Below are 17,478 nucleotides of genomic sequence, written 5' to 3' on the forward strand. Positions count from 1 at the left end.
ATTATTGCTGGGAGTACTCTTATTACTTGCCAGAGGAACACCTACAGTGAAGCTTTAACAAAGATTCCTCTCCCAAGCTGAAGCCTTGGTTGACTATGTACACTTTCTTTGTTGCATATGTTTTAATTTTTATGTTTAATTTTGCCAAGAAAAGGAAAAAGAGGGGGGAATCTATTGGCTGATTACAATAGGACTGTGAGCACTCTACAAAGAATATGTGACAAGAAAGTACAAGTCTGTAATATTTTTTTTCAAGACACAGGATTATACTTGTGTTATTTTTCACTTATCATGGGCCATTCACCAAGACAAACAGAGCAGTTTTCATCCTAAATCTAAGTTAAAAACAGGCTAGAATGGACTTAAACACCACTTGCATTGTTATCTTTCTCAGAAATTATTAGTTTGATAAACACCAATGGTTGTTATGGACATTGCACGTATAGCTGATATGGTCATTCTTAAAGTTGGAGCATGGTACATCAATGCCATTTGAGGAGGACTGGATCTGTCCAGTAGGACACACCAGTTCCATTGTTACCACTGGAAAAGGAAAGCTACTCATAGCACCAATGCCCTGCTGTTGGAATGTCACAATGCCAGGGCTCTCTGCCAGTATTCAGGCAAAGGTGAATCAAACAAACTCTCAGTTTGTATCAAACAGTTTAATTAAAGCAACACTTACTTTCTGGCTGTTTTAATAGTCCAAAATAGAAAACATAAATATAGCACTCAGCCACAGAATTAAAACAAAAACTGATAGCAAACACTATACCGCAGCCAAAGGGTCCAGTCCAGTGATCAAATGCCGAGAGTTCAGTGAGCAAAGTCCAGGGATAAAAAGTCTATACCAGGGGTCCTCAAACGTTTTAAACAGAGAGCCAAGTCACAGTCCCTCAAACTTTTGGAGGGCTGGATTATAATTTGAAAAAAACATTAATGAATTCCTATGAACACTGCACATATCTTATTTTTAGTGCAAAAACACTTTAAAACAATACAGTAATTAAAATGAAGAACAATTTTAACAAATATAAACTTATTAGTATTTCAATGGGAAGTGTGGGCCTGCTTTTGGTTGATGAGATAGGATTGTTGTTATTGTGGGCTTTCCAGTTGTTTCAGACTTAGGTTGACCCTGAGCGAGGGCCGGGTAAATGACCTTGGAGGGTCATTTTCTGCCCCCGGGCCTTAGTTTGAGGACCCCTGGTCTATACGGTAGTCAAAAGCCAGTCCAATCATTCAAGGTTCTAAGGGTTCAGGAGACAGGTCAGGACACCAAAAATCCAGAAACCTGAGGGAAAACCAGCAGCATCTACCACCAAAATAAGACAAATACTTTTCTCCTAAAGATCAGCCCCAAGGTTAGCTCCTTAAATCCAGTAACAACCAGCTGCAATCTATTCCTTGCATGCCTCCACCCTTCATTGCTTTTACCTGTAAACTGAGACTTACAAATTATTCAGCCCTTTAGAACTAAGACTTACATTAACCCTTCCATCACCAACTGCTAGATCTGCCACCACCAACCGACCTCAACTGCAAGACATGATACATGACATGGAGCATGTAAGAAATCAATCAGCATGTTTGTGTCAACTGCAAAATAAGATGCACAAAGCTGATTGGTCAGGCTACAACCGGGGAGCTGGCTGAGCCTGGGACTTTTGGATACTATTACATTTTTTCAGACTTGAGCTATGCAGTTGCTTAGATAGAAGCAGAGAGAGAGAGTTTGGAATGTAATCTTGCTTCATAAGCTGCTGGAAGGAATTTTTCCGCATGGACAAAGAAAGACCATTTTAAATCTCTCATAAAAGGACATTATGTGAGTCAATGTAACTGATCCTATGATTGTAAATATGTTTTTCAGAATGACGAAGAGTAAACTACCTGTTCTTTATTGATAATCTGTGTGGCATATTTTCTTTGCCTGGCAAGGCAGTGTGTCGGATGATCAAACACGAACTACACATGGTTTATTTTACATTATGCCACACTTACCAATATATTGACTGTCAATGAAATGTCCAGAGAAGAGCAATCAACATGATCAAAGGTTTGGAAACCAAGTCCTATGGGAAGCAGCTTAAAGAGCTGGGTATGTTTAGCATGGAGAAAAGAAGGTTGAGAATGAACATGATAACCATGTTTAAATATTTGAGGGGATGGCACATTGAGAAGGGAACAAACCTGTCTTCTGCTGTTCTGGAGACTAGGATATGGATAAAATTTCAGGGGAAAAAAGATTCCACCTAAACATTAGTAAAAACTTCTTATCAGTAAGATATTCAGCAGTGGCATATGCTGCTTTGGAATGTGATGGAGTATCCTTCTTGGGAGGTTTTTAAAGAAAGTCTGGATGACCTCTAAGTGCTTTGATTGGCAAGGCAAGAGGTTGAACTGGGTGACCAATGTGGTTTATTCCAATTCTATAAGTTATCCTAAGGGTGGCAGTGTATGGGAAGAATACACCAGCATTGCCATGGAGCCCCCAGTGGCGCAGTGGGTTAAACCCCTGTGCCGGCAGGACTGAAGACCGACAGGTCGCAGGTTCGAATCCGGGGAGAGGCGGATGAGCTCCCTCTATCAGCTCCAGCTCCTCATGTGGGGACATGAGAGAAGCCTCCCACAAGGATGATAAAACATCAAATCATCCAGGCGTCCCCTGGGCAACGTCCTTGCAGACGGCCAATTCTCTCACACCAGAAGCGACTTGCAGTTTCTCAAGTCACTCCTGACACGACAAAAAAAAAAAAAAAACAGGATTGCCTAAAGAACCTCATACCAATACAGTGAGGGGATTCTCAGAGAAAGCATTATCATTGTACTGAAATCATAGTTAGAACATGGAGTATTGGGAGGCAATATTAACTGGATTGACTGTTTTCACCTTATTCCCACGGGAGTTGTATGCAGAAAACCTGGCAATCTTAACAAATGCATCTATTGCATAATTATGAAATTACCATTCACATGAAATAGAGAGCAAGTATTTAAGACGTAATAACTGTGAACAAAACTATAAGACACTGCAGTGACCTTTATATAAGAATTTAAAAAGATTGTGCTCAAGCAATTTCTTGTGTCAGTATTAGTACTTTGGAAAGTCTTTTCTTATTCATAATATATATTTTAAATAAATCTATTCAGTCTGCTCTGTGCTCCATGGTGTTTTCAGGCAACATTATTAGCACCATTGCCAGTTTTATCGCTATTCGTGTTGATAGTTTTGGCTGCTAATTCATATAATTTCAAGTGGGTTTTTTTCCATTAACTGCAAGGTATAATTGTAATTGAAGTGGGAACATATAATAGTATTATTAGGCGAAAGATTTGGCTTCACTGAGCAATTTCCTGGAACGTGAGGCCAAAAGCACTGTGAACCCTTTGCCAAAAATATATGTCTCGATGCAGTAATCTTGAAAATTGAAACAAAATTTCACAAGCTGCTCTGACAGGTCATATGGCCACTTTTAACAGGGCTATTGGCACAATGGAAAGGGAATGCTATTGAAAGATTTTGCGGTTAAATATCCATGATATATGAGTACCCACATTTTTGTTCTTCTTTGAGTTATACATATGAGCTGTGGCTGATCTATAATGTCTGAAATGTTTAGTAATTAATGATATACTATAAATTCTTGTCCTGTGCTCCAGAGAGAAGAGATATTCATCTTCACATCTGTGCAATGTTTCTTTTATTGTGTAATCAGACTGCCTCATTCAATGAATTTTTCAGGTGGTCCAGATAGCGATGTCATCTTCAGTGTAATGTTTCTGTGTTTTGCTGCTTCTTCTGCCTTACTTCTTTCCACAGAAATCCCTTTAAGAGAAGACAGTATAGTGAGGCATGTCTTTTGACTGGTAGTGTGAAGTATCCTCCCTCTGGAAGCATCCCAAAGGCTCATTGGTTCTTGGCCCTAATACTTAGCAAATGAGCCAGCAAGAAAGTTTTAATCAATTCATGACTTGTAGCCAGTATTCAGGGGCATTAAAATATATATTCTGTCTGGCTTGTATTGGCAAATAAAATTCTCTCTTTCTCACTTTTCCCTAGAAAATGGAATCAAAGCATCTGCTCCATATTTGTTCCCATGAGCCTAGCGAGGGAAGGGCAGTGAAATGAGCCACTGACTTCCAAAAAAAATTACAATTCTGAATTTATTTTCAGTCCTCAAATTCCAAGCATCTAAGAATGTGAGATGCCAAAAATCATTCACATCTAGAAGTCTTATATTTGCTGTATTCACATTCCCTTGGTAACTTTGCCTAACTGTATTTCTAAAAACTCAACTGAAGTTTGAAGTAGATAGTGCAAAACAAGAAATTTAGAGTAAAAAGAAATTTCAATTAGAAGGGCAGAATTTTATATGGGGGGAGGTATGATCACTTCTTTTCTTCTTCTAGTTTTTTTCCTTAGCAAAATACAGTTACAATTCACTGGACAGAGAAAATGACCAAACTACATATGAAAGTTTCCTTCCTACTTAATTACAATATAAGATAGGCTGCTTCAAATGTCCAACAATTACACATGGGACAACACAGGAGCTACTGACAAATATCACTTGATATACCCTAGTCTTCTCTCGGGGACAGGGTGGAATATAAATACTCTTCTTCTTCTTCTTCTTCTTCTTCTTCTTCTTCTTCTTCTTCTTCTCCTTCTCCTTCTCCTTCTCCTTCTCCTTCTCCTTCTCCTTCTCCTTCTCCTTCTCCCCCCTCCGCCTTGTTGTATAAACTAGTGCTTCCTTATAGGGCTATGCATGTGGACATGCCTTATCTGAAAGAGCATTGTTACACATAGATTCTTAAATAGTAAGTAACGCTCTCTACGTGGGGCTGCCCTTGAAGACGGCCCGGAAGCTTCAGCTGGTTCAGCGCGCGGCAGCCATGTTACTAACTGGAGCGGGTGGCAGGGAGCACACAACGCCCTTGTTGTCCCAGCTCCACTGGCTGCCGATTTGCTACCGGACCCAATTCAAGGTGCTGGTTTTGGCCTACAAAGCCCTAAACGGTTCCGGCCCAAAATACCTTTCTGACCGCATCTTGGCCTACGAGCCCACGAGGACCTTGAGATCGTCTGGGGAGGCCCTTCTCTCGATCCCGCCTGCCTCACAGGCACGGCTGGCGGGGACGAGGGAGAGGGCCTTCTCGGTGGTGGCCCCCCGGCTGTGGAACACTCTCCCTGCACACATCAGACAGGCGCCTTCCCTCATGTCCTTTCGAAAAAGCCTTAAGACATGGCTGTTCGAGAGGGCATTTAATTAAGTGCTAAACAATACGGTAATGAGAACTGGAATGGAACAAGGAATATGAGACTGGCTATGATTCCACTAAGAGACGAAGCGGATGTTTAGTGTAGTCTGTAATTGTTGTATAGCTTATATGTTGTTGAAACTGGCTTTTTTGTAATTGTCTTTTATGTGTACTGTACACCGCCATGAGTCGCCCTTATGGGCTGAGAATGGCGGTTAATAAGTGCATCAAATAAATAATAAAATAAATAAATAAGTATACGGACTAGCCATCAGCAGTCTCTTGCTTTCTGTGGGGTTTGGATCAGAACAATAGTATCCCATGGAAAGAAGTGGTTTTAACCTGGTATCAGTCTCCTTTAATGTAAGGGGCTTAGGCTAGGGCAAGACATGTCTTGGTTTTTCCGATATTGTTGTTTCTTCTGATTTTTTAAAAAATAATACTGGCCTTGTGAGAATTTAAAAGATGAATGTATTGCCAGCTCTTAGGTTTTCATGTATGAGTGTGATGAGGAGGCAGAACTTGAAACGGGGCTGCTGATGATATAAGAGGGGCGATTCTCCCACCTCTGTCTCAAATGTGGTTGGTGGGGATGAGGGAGAGGGCCTTCTCAGTGGTGGCCCCTCGATTCTGGAACACCCTCCCCAGGGAAATTAGGCTAGCCTTCACACTCCAATATTTTTGGAAAAACTTGAAAACATGGCTGTTCAAGCAGGCTTTTGAACATGGTTAAAACATCAGTTAAAACTTGAGGACCAAGCGAATCGTTTGACTTAATGTGACTGGAATTGATACAGCCTATTTTAATCCACAGCTATTGCTGCATTTTATTGAGTATTTTATTTAAAATAGTAGGGGGTTTTATATGCTGTTTTTATGCATATCTGTTTTATGTTGATTGACATTGTTATTGTTTTATAAATGTTTATATATTTTACTGTACTTTTGTATATTCTTCTGTATTAATACATACTTTTGTAATCCGCCCCGAGTAACTTTTGGGAGATGGTGGTGGGATATGAATAAAGTTGTTGTTGTTGTTGTCATCATTATTCTCTACTCTTAAAAGGACGGTCACCCATGTTTTCCCCTCTCAGTGTTATGGGGTGTTTAACACTGAAACCACTACAACTACATCATGAACCAGAATATCCTGTTCATAAGGCCTGAGTATCTGTTTTTGGGCTTAATATAAGCTTGAAATATAAATCTCTCTGTTTTTCAAGAAAAAAGTTCTGTTTCAATCATACAAGTATAAATTCTGATCTTGAGAAGAATCTAATTGAAAAAATTAACTGTTCAAACTGCATTTTATTGAGCTCTAATACTGCTTTTGATTGGCTTCTGGAAATCTCGGAAGATCTGGAGGACAAATATATAGTTACACGGAAATGAATTTTCAGTATTGTCTGCAAGTATGATCTGCAATTGAGTCTCAATTATTTTTACTTCATAGAATAGGTTTGCAGTTAATGCGGCCCCCAAATCTCAGGGCTATGGTAACATATACCTTTCCCACAAACACCCTATGCAAACCTACTCTAGACTAAAGCTCTCATTTTGAAAGCAAACATCTATTCCAATAGCAAGTCCAGCACAATTACAGCAAATACTGCAATGATTTCAGACAGATTGGGTTCTTTCCCACCATCTGTCCAATGAAAAAGTCAATTTTCCCTATAAGAAAAGAAAACCTAATATGGTTTAATGATTCGTCTCTTGGAAATAAAACATGAAACAGCTGACATATTTCACTTTGACAAATAGTCTGTGCTGACCTTTACAAATTTGCTAGTTGGGTTAGAATGACAAATTAACTTCTCAATGGGGCGTATAAGACTCCCAGAATATTATTATAGCATCACCCTTCAGGAAACCTTAGTTCAAATTATGTCAACTCTTCAGTTTTTTATAACCGTTGTAAAAATCACTATAGGCAGCTACTTGTATGCAGCATGTCAGAGAAAAGGTGACTTTTATTGCTTTTAGAAAATGGTACCCTAATTACCGTGCTTGTGAGCTTGTCTGTAATTTCAAAATATTTCAACATATTTTCTTTCTGATAATGATTGGTATCATACAGTATTTGTTTTTTCACATTTTAGAACGGTTGACATTGAAATAAGGGCCCTAATATTTCCACCAGTGAAACTTTAAGAAAGCTACAATTCAAGACAAACTTTTCTAGGAATGTGCTACATTAAATGTGTGTACATGGATTGAAACACAGACAGGAGAATTTAATTTTAATATGAATCGTTTTTTTCAATATTAATGTTACTAAGTAAGAACATTGCCACACCATGCTATTTGATCATCACAGCATTGTTACTCTCCAGGCATTTTTGCACTGGAAAATATGCCCCCTCCTTCTGCAATATTTCAGTAACTAATTTGAATATGGGTGGGGATTCCAAAGGAAATCTTCATCAGGTTAACCTCAGACTAATTCCAATACTTTGTTAGGGAGAACAAAACATGGGAAGAGAATAACTGTTTCCTGAAGTATAGGCTCCTGAAATTCTTTTCAGCCCCCTTCCCTTTTTTCAATATAAATAGTTTGATGTTATAGTGCAATAATAATGTGATCCTGGGCTAATAACTATTTTAAGTCACTATTCATAAGTCTTTACTATATGGGGTTGCTTTCCAAAGATTCTTCTACTGTTAGCTCATCCTTTGTTTGGTCTGTAATTTAGGTCACATGAAGATTTCAGCTTCTACATTTTAAGCAAAGCTTAATACTGCCAAATTAATATTTGAACTCTTGGTGGACATGCCATGGACTAATTTCTCTTGTCGTCCTGAAAAAAGGCCAGTCAGGATAGATTAGTTCATACAAACTTGCACTATCTTGAAATGGTTGCCTCCCAAAATGGTAGCCTTGGGATTAATGCCTGGATGGGTATCTGTATCAATTGACCCCACCTGAACCCAATAAATACCAGGACCTCTTCCTCTCATCTTTTGCCATTTCTGAAATGATTATGGCCAGAAAGGCAATTTTCCATAACACTAAGCCAAACTATGAGAGCTATTACTTTAAAATGCCTGTCCATAAGATGTATGTTGAGATCTCATTCAGCAGTTGCAATAATAAGGTGTACTTGCAAGATACTAACTGCTGTAGATTCATATGTAAAGAACAACCATGGCCTGACATTGCGCTATCTGAAATGTTTCTGTGGTACTGGAGATTGGAGAGCTAGGAAAAGATGTTGGAAAAGCAATTGATACAAGATCTCAACTGACTTTTCTCAAGGTACTCTACAATCTGGAGTGTGCTGCATATGTTCCCTAACACTGATCCCCTTCATAACCGTTTCAGTACAGTAGGTTACAAAGATAAGTTTAGGGGGTGATTGACATCATGACTACAATGTCTGAGCCCCACTGTTGCAGTTATGATGACAATGCAGGATCTCTGTCATAGTTATGGGCATTATCATACTGACCTGTTGTCTCATAGCAATACCATTATTTAAGCAAACATATATTATTAGTAGGGAAAGAAACACTTCCACACCTCATCTCCAATAGTGCTATGATGCCACTTCAGTGATTGACATTCCTGCCATCAGTCTTGCCTCCTTAACCAGCCCTTATCTTTTTATCCATACTCACGCTTCATAGCACATGTGTGCAGTTTAATTTTTTTCTTATGCTGAAATAGAGTGATTGTGCAGCTTTGCGACCCACCACAATAGTGCAATTGCGCAAAAAAAAAAAACCTTCAAAAATAAAATAAAAGTTGGGGAATGGGATAAAACCAATGATATTCCTGTGATTTACTCTTGTTCAAATACTGAACTGACTTCATTGTCCTTGGAGATAGAAAGGAGAAGAAGAGGAGAACCATGCCTGATCACAAATGACTGTTGGGATATTGGAACTACAGTGGAAAAAAATGATCACCAGTTACAATAGTTGGACAGCAGCAATATTGGAGCCATGGATGGGTTCTTTCTATCAGTGGAAAGATGCACTCCAATAACTATGGAAACACAATGAAACAACCTGAATGTTACCAGTGCAGTTATGCAACAAACCAACTTTGTGATAAAGTCCTCTGTAGATACTTGTTTTTCATTGTGTCACCCAAGGAAATCTCTTTATATTAATTATACAGTCTCAGCTTCACAAATCACAGCCTGATTTTGTAATTCTGTCCTGAATTACCTTCTGAAGTAGCAACACAGAAATATAATAGGAATGGGGTGAAAATTAAGTGACTATGGCTTAGGTGGAGTTTCTTTGACAGCAAGCAGTATCCGGTAGTCTGTTGCCATTGCAATGAAACATAAGAGCTTGACAAACTGGCTATGTTTCTAGGTGGGCAATAACATCCTGTGTTTTGGTGCCTTTATTTTTACTTGGAAATGATTTTTGGTTATAAGCCAGCATTGCTCATACATCAAGTAAAATTAAATTACATTGTCAACAGGCACTTTCTAAGCTTTCCCTAGCAGATCAGAAAGTGTCTATGTCCTTGGAGAGAGGGAGAGTCAATGTGGTTAGTGGTTACGTATGTTGGATTTGGACTGAGGAGATTTAGCTTCCATTTCTCAGATTTCATGGTGCTCACTGAATAATCCTGGGACATTGGATCAGACTAATCTTACAAATCTTGTGTGACACTTCCATAGAGGTAGGGAGCATACCAGGATGAAAAGAAGACCGAGTTTGACCCTTCTCTGTTGTCCTTCCACTGGAAATGCATTGTTGTGCAAGGAGGCTATTGAGAAAGGGGCTAATAAAAGATGGGTGCCATATCATTTAACATCTATATATTGTTAAATCACTGCTTGGTTGTAATATTTTACAGTTAATCTTGCTTCCTTGGTCTTCTTTATTATCGTTTCTTGTGTTTTTAATCTGGACCTGTTTTTCATCTTGTTGTAAGCCACTTTAAGTCCTCGTTTTGGCAGAAAGACACAATCTACCTCAAATGCAGAAATAATGAATATAGACAAATCTGAAAATAGGAAACTGCCTTACACTGAGCCAGACCACGGCTCTGTCTAGACCGATACTGTCAACTCTGGCTGGTAGCCATTCTACAGGACAAGGGTGTGCAATATAGCAGGAATGGGGACAAGTTTTCCTCCCACTGAGGTCCACTCCAACCCATTTCATGCATTGTTTGTGCTAAAAAAGAAAATGGAAGAGATTCTAGTTTGTACTTCCAGATTTTACCAAGGTCTTATTTGTGAGAGTTGGCAATTATTTTAATGTACACTGCTGCATCTCAATGCCTCCAAGAGCAGTCATTTTAGTGGTCTGTGGAGTTTCAATTAAAAATGCCTTCAAAATTAGCAGAGGATGTGGGAGTTTTAATGGGCAGAAAAAACCTGAGGCATAAAACCCCAGACTCTGGGTTCTAAAGTCGGATGAGACTAGGAGCCTATTATATTTATTATATTAGGAAATCCATCTTGGATTTGAATATAAACAAAACAAGTTTATCTATACTTGATTACAAGAGCCCTTAAAAGTTGGCTCTCATGTGTGGGAGCAAGCTAGTAAACACAGTTGGAATTGAAGCTCTATGGCTACTCTCTCGTAGGAGAGAGATTAACATCTTGAAGGAGAAGTGACCTTCAAGGAGGAGGGAAGCAAAAGGATTGAGTACATTGACAAGAGAAAGATATGGAGAGTTGCAACAAAGAGTAGACATTGGGCTCTTCAGACTACTGCAAAGAAATGAGAAATCTCACAATAGAAAGCCTCACTTATTACCAGTTGGTGTCTCTTTGTATCAATATCCAAAGTGATGCAGCTCATGTACCTTTGCCAATTATAATTCAGTTCAAAAAACTAGACAACTAGGCGAATCACTGAAAATCTCATCACTGCCTTTTCACAGAACTCTTTTTCAAAAGATGAAACAGTATTTCAAAAGGTTTAATGAAACTATAAGGAATTCAAAGAGGATGGTCCTCCAACCATCCTCTTTGGCAGGATCTATACTGCCATATAATCCAGATTATCAGATTTGAACTGAATTATATGAGTCCACACTGCAATATATTCCAATTGAAATCAGATAATCTGGACTTTATATGACAGTGTAGATGGGGCCTCAGTCAGTGAAGAAGAGCAATACAAGGAATATAATATGAATCACAAATACAGAATCATCTTGTCACTTGGACTTTTTAAAATAAAAATTTCCTGAATTTTGAAATAGGTTTGTGATCTAGATATCTAGTAGTTAAATCCACTATTCCATATTTCCAAAAAGAGATTTTTCTTGAAATCTGTAAGAATAGAAAACTGTCCGATCACTTCTTATCTCACAGAAGTCTGGATGTAATATTATCAAACATTTCTGATAATTGTGTGTGTGAAATAAAGTTTGTTTAAACTGAAGCACCAGAAAGCAAAGGTGTCATGATCTCAGCCACCCATTTGGACTATTTTGGATTTGGGAGTATTTTGGTAATACTGGCATTGGAAATATTTGCCTCTTAGGTGGTAGACTTTCCTTCTTTTGAAGTCTTGATACAGGGGTTGGATGACCAGGTGTGCTTTACTTGTGTATTTCTGAATAGCAAGGCGTTAGCAAGAAGACTCTTGTGGTTTCGTTCATCTTTGAAATCCTGTGATCCTGTGGGGAGTGGGGTGAGATCCCATCTGTCAGCTCCAGCTTCTCATGCAGGGACATGAGAAAAGCCTCCCACAGGATGGTAACACAATTCAAGGAGATTTCTCTTGGCATTTTTATTTTTTACATATCTTTCCATGACAATATTTCCCTACAGCTTGCTGTGTTGAGGAACACTATATACAACTGATTTTAAAGCATATTGCCATTTTATTTTTTTTCCATTGCAGAAAATCTTTTTAACTCCCATAGTTTTGGCAATGAATCTATTTCAAGTTAATTCTACTTCAGAATTGGTAGCAATGAATTACACAGTGGTTGGTTATGCTCTAATACAGCATTGCAGTGGGAAATAAAATGTAAGCCATAGCTGTGATTTCAAACAAAAATGTTCAGCACCTTACAAAAATCAGATTACCCACTTGTAAATTATTCTTTCTCTTTTGTGAAGTCCACATTTTTTAAAAAACTGAAAAACCTGCACACTGAATAGCTTAGTTAATTACCTTCCTTTCAAGCCATTTTATATTCCCTTGAAAGAGACACAAGGATCTTTGTCTCACTGAAATTAAAGTCTACTTTGGTGGCAGTCTACGTAATGAAAACATTCTGTAATAATAAACGCATAGAGTCCTATTCAGATTATATATGCAGGCTTCTGTGTTATAGAAGCTGATGGAGGTCATGGATTTAGGCTTTTCTATACTTCCAGTTCCATTCAGAAAGAAAACTTGCTGAGTCTGGGAAAAATTCCGAGAAAACTCTTGAAGCTATGGAAACTAATTATTTCCTTCCCATTGGGAATGCTAATCCTGAGATATCAAAGCCAAATATCAATGTGTAGTTTGGTCAATGAAAGGTGTTTGACTTCAGCTGGGAAAAGACCTTCAGTCTTAATATAATAATAATACATAAATAATAATAAAACTTTATTTCTATCCCGTTATTTCTCCTGGGGGGACTCAGAGCAGTTTACAGCATAAAGCAGCAAACATTCAATGCTGTAAAGTGTAGGAAAGCAATAAACAATTTTAAACATGTGAGAACATATTAAACGACAATATCAAATAATAATAGAACCAGACAGTAAATTAAACAAACATAGTTAAAATATACAATTAGACAATATGCAATTAATATCACAGAATCATAGTTGAACATACCTCAAGGGTCATCTGGTCCAGCCCACTTCCACATAAGATCCACATTTAAAGTAGTCCTGCTGTTATGGTTAACTAAGACCGCAGTTAAAGAGGATCCGTGCCTGGTGAGTGTATGCTAAACCAGATAGGTTAAGACAGAGAAACCAACTCACCAAGTTGAAGACAAGCCACAGAGGTTTATTCGGTTTGGCCAAAAGGGATACAAGATAAGCCTTTTGTTTCAAAACGTTCAAGCATAAACTTACAGAGAAATACAGGGGATACAGTTCTGACAGCTATTCAGACTTCCCGCTCCCTCCCCTGATTAACCAGAAAAGAGGCTACTAGGATCCATGCCAGGATTGGCTGGGAGGGAAAATGGCAGCCAGGGATTGGTCAGAGTGGAGGACCAATCAACTGCAGAAACGCCCCGAGAGGGCACAGTCTGGGGTAAACAAATAGTAAAGTTATGGTGATGGGCCTTGGATGAGATCAAATGTCTAGTTCCAATTCAAACAAAAATGGGAGCTTCAGAAAGCAAAGCTGTAAGACTCAAGGAACAAAGGTGCTGATCTTGAGTAATCAAAGGCTTGGCTGTCAATAAAGAAGTTCAACACATGCACATATCTACAAGCCTGTTTTTGTGGGCAGCAATCTCTCAGCTTCAAGTAAATCATATAGCTAGACAAACAGGTTTAGGTTTATCTAAGCCGATAGAAAACTACCTATCTCTGCATACGCATGAACAATGAACTTGGTGGTTATCTTGGCTTGGGAATGTCTCTGGGCTTATTTGGTTTATATCTTGGTAAAGAAGAATAGATATAATTTATTAAAGGGTTAGATATGATAGAGTTTAGAGACTTATAGCTACTGCTAGCTTGATCTTGATGTTTTGATGCTTTGAACATGCACAAGTCTGGAAAGGGTCTTTTAAAAAGGGAAACATATATTTATTTCTGAACTATAAATCTTTTTTGGGGGGATTACCTTGGCTCGATAACACTGTGAATTGGATATCCAACTTCTTTAAAAACTTCTAAAGAAGTAGGATATACTAAATTCTGAGGCAATTTATTCCATTGTTGAAAAACTCTTAAAGCCAGGAAGTTCTTCCTAAAGTTTAAGTGGACTCCTTTTTCTTGATATTTGAATCTGGTATTCTTCTTGGAACATTAGAATACTGGTTCACTCCATCTTCTACATGATATTCTTTGAAATGGTTAAATACCTCACCCTGGAATCTCCAACAGCATAATTACACAGTCCAAGGTTGACCAGTCAATTTTCAGTAACAACAAGCTTTCAAGGAAGTAGCAGAAAAGCAGGCCAAATTTAGTCCTGATCCAATCCAACCACCAAACTTACAACCGATGAAACTGTCCAAAACTCCAAATGGTATCCACAGCTCCCCAGAGTGCAAAATCCAAGGCGTAGTTTCTAACATTGCTACCAGCAATTGAGCAGCATGAGACAAAGCCTTACATGTTGCTTTAACAGCTCATCCCCATTTCTGGCCATTCTCTCAGCAATTCTGATTGAATATCTCAGCTGAGATTTTTCTCTTGGGGAGCAGGCTTAGCAGTTGCTGCTTCTGGGTGTGGATGAGCAATTGCTGTTCTTGGCTAGGTTGTAGATCAGATATGGGCAAACTTCAGTTCCCCGGGTGTTTTGGACTTTAACTCCCACAGTTCCTAACAACTGCTAAGTTGGCTGGGATTTCTGGAAGTTGAAGTCCAAAACACTTGGAGAGGCAAAGTTTGCTCACGGCTGCTCTAGTTTCACAGCCAACCCCTCATCCACACCATCCATGATACAAATACTAAATATAACTATTTATTTATCTCATTTATATCTTGTCTTTTTCTACCCTGGGGAGTCAAGATGGTTTACAAATCCATTTTCTCTTCCTCAGACTAATTAAATGCAGCTCCCGTAGTTGTTCCTCATATGTCTTTGTTTCCTCCTCACATTCCAGCTGTCTATATTCTTCTTAAATTGGTGCTACCCAGAACTGACCATAATATTCCAGATAAACTTTACCCAGGAGCACTAGTTCTGACTAGTTCCAAATAGACAGGCAAACTGTTGTGCTGTAAGGAGGCAAAGGTAACACATACTAATTGCATGTGATGCCTGTCTCTAAAGGCAAACGAAGAACATGAAACTTTAAAAATTAGTGTATAATATAACCTTGTCCTTGCAAGAAAACATTATAGGATAACCAGTTTTAGTGGTTCTATGTGTATCTTTTTATTAGTCTAATGTGATGTATTTATACAATGTGTATTTGCAATGTGGCACCAAAGTGGCCAAACTGTAAGCTACTCTGAGTCCTCTTCGAGGTGAGAAGAGCTGGGTAGAAATATAGTAAGTAAGTAAATAAATAGTACATTCCCATATCCATAGGGAATGTGTCCCTCAACTTACTGTGGCAGTGGAAACAGGAAGCCATGGGCAATAGTGAATCCTGTGAAAATGAATTATTTCTGTCAGAAGTTGCATCTCATAGGAGAACCTGGAAAATTCTTAGATAGGTAACTTCAATGGACACAAACTTTGTTTCATAAATAATTTCTTTTTAAAAATTATGTATAAAATCACCCTCGGGCCATGTTTATAAGGTGTATTTGAAACATAAATGAATTTAATGTCTAGACTTGGGTCTCGTCTTCAAGATATCTCAACATGTATGTGCCAAGTTTCCAAAATCTGACAATACTGGAAATCTAAAACACCGGTTTCAAGCACTTTGGATAAAGGATAATCTGTTCTCAGACCCGACTTTTCATCCAGTGACCATAAGAAGCACTGGTTCTCACAGGGCTACTACCCCAATGACTCCAGAGCAAGAGAATGATACATAGGCAAGAAGTCTTAGGGCACATCTACACTGTGGAATTAACACAGTTTGACACCAGTTGAAGTACTATAGCTTAACGCTATAGAATAAGGGGAGTTGTAGTTTTAAAAGGTCCTTAGTTTTCTCTGCCTAAGAGGGCTGGTGTCACACCAAACTACAAAGCTCTCTGGATTTCATGGCATTGAACCACCGATGTTCAAGTGGTGTCAAACAGCCCGTTCATCGGGTATTATCAGGGTGGTTTTACCTATTTTGATTGAGTCATCATTAGGATTTTGCAACATTTACTAATATTTATGGTTTCAACTTATTCTTAATTTTTATATTGTATGTTTTTACTATTACAGTTACCATAAGTTTGTATTGATGTGTTTGTTTACTGTTTTGATTTGGTTTGTTTTTGTTTCTATTGTTTATTATGGCATTGAATGTTTGCCTTATTTTGTTGAAAACTGCCCTGAGTCCCCCCGGGGAGACAGGAAAGGTTATAAATGAAGTTTATTACTCAGTAGTAATTATAGTTAATATATTAGTATTACTGTATTACATTATTATATATTATTATATTGTATTATTATTGTTATATTGTATTACATGATAATATTAGCAGTATATACAACATAATATTAGCATGGCACAATATTAGTATTATATAATACTATATTGTACTATACCACTATACTGCAATGTTCTTAGTAATATATAAGGAGCCCCCGGTGGCGCAGTGGGTTAAACCCCTGTGCCGGCAGGACTGAAGACTGACAGGTCACAGGTTCGAATCTGGGGAGGGGCGGATGAGCTCCCTCTATCAGCTCCAGCTCCTCATGCAGGGACATGAGAGAAGCCTCCCACAAGGATGATAAAAACATCAAATCATCCAGGCGTCCCCTGGGCAATGTCCTTGCAGACGGCCAATTCTCTCACACCAGCAGTGACTCGCAGTTTCTCAAGTCACTCCTGACACGACAAAAAAAGTAATATATAACAAGCAAGTATTATATTAGTATATATTATATTGTATTACACACACACACAAGTATAATATTCTATTAGTACTATATAATACATTGTACTATATCATAAGTTGTAGTATATATAATATATTACAGTATCATTAATATTATATATAATATATTAGGATTATTACATGACAATGTTATTATTTCTATATATTATAGATGTCGTTTTATATATTACAGAATGATGACTTTTATGAAAAATAGTATAAGAAGATGAGTGGACAGCCAAGGTCTGGAGAACAAGCCCTATGAGGAGCGGCTAAAGGAGCTGGGCATGTTTAGCCTGAAGAAGAGAAGGCTGAGAGGGGATATGATAGCCATGTATAAATATGTGAGAGGAAGCCACAGGGAGGAGGGAGCAAGCTTGTTTTCTGCTTCCCTGGAGACCAGGACGCAATGGAGCAATGGCTTCAAACTACAAGAGAGGAGATTGCATCCGAACATGAGGAAGAACTTCCTGACTGCAAGAGCCGTTCAGCAGAGGAACTCTCTGCCCCGGAGTGTGGTGGAGGCTCCTTCTTTGGAAGCTTTTAAACAGAGGCTGGATGGCCATCTGTCAGGGGTGATTTGAATGCAACATTC

Source organism: Anolis sagrei, chromosome 4, assembly GCF_037176765.1.
Source record: "Anolis sagrei isolate rAnoSag1 chromosome 4, rAnoSag1.mat, whole genome shotgun sequence".
In the NCBI taxonomy this organism is placed as follows: Eukaryota; Metazoa; Chordata; class Lepidosauria; order Squamata; family Dactyloidae; genus Anolis; species Anolis sagrei.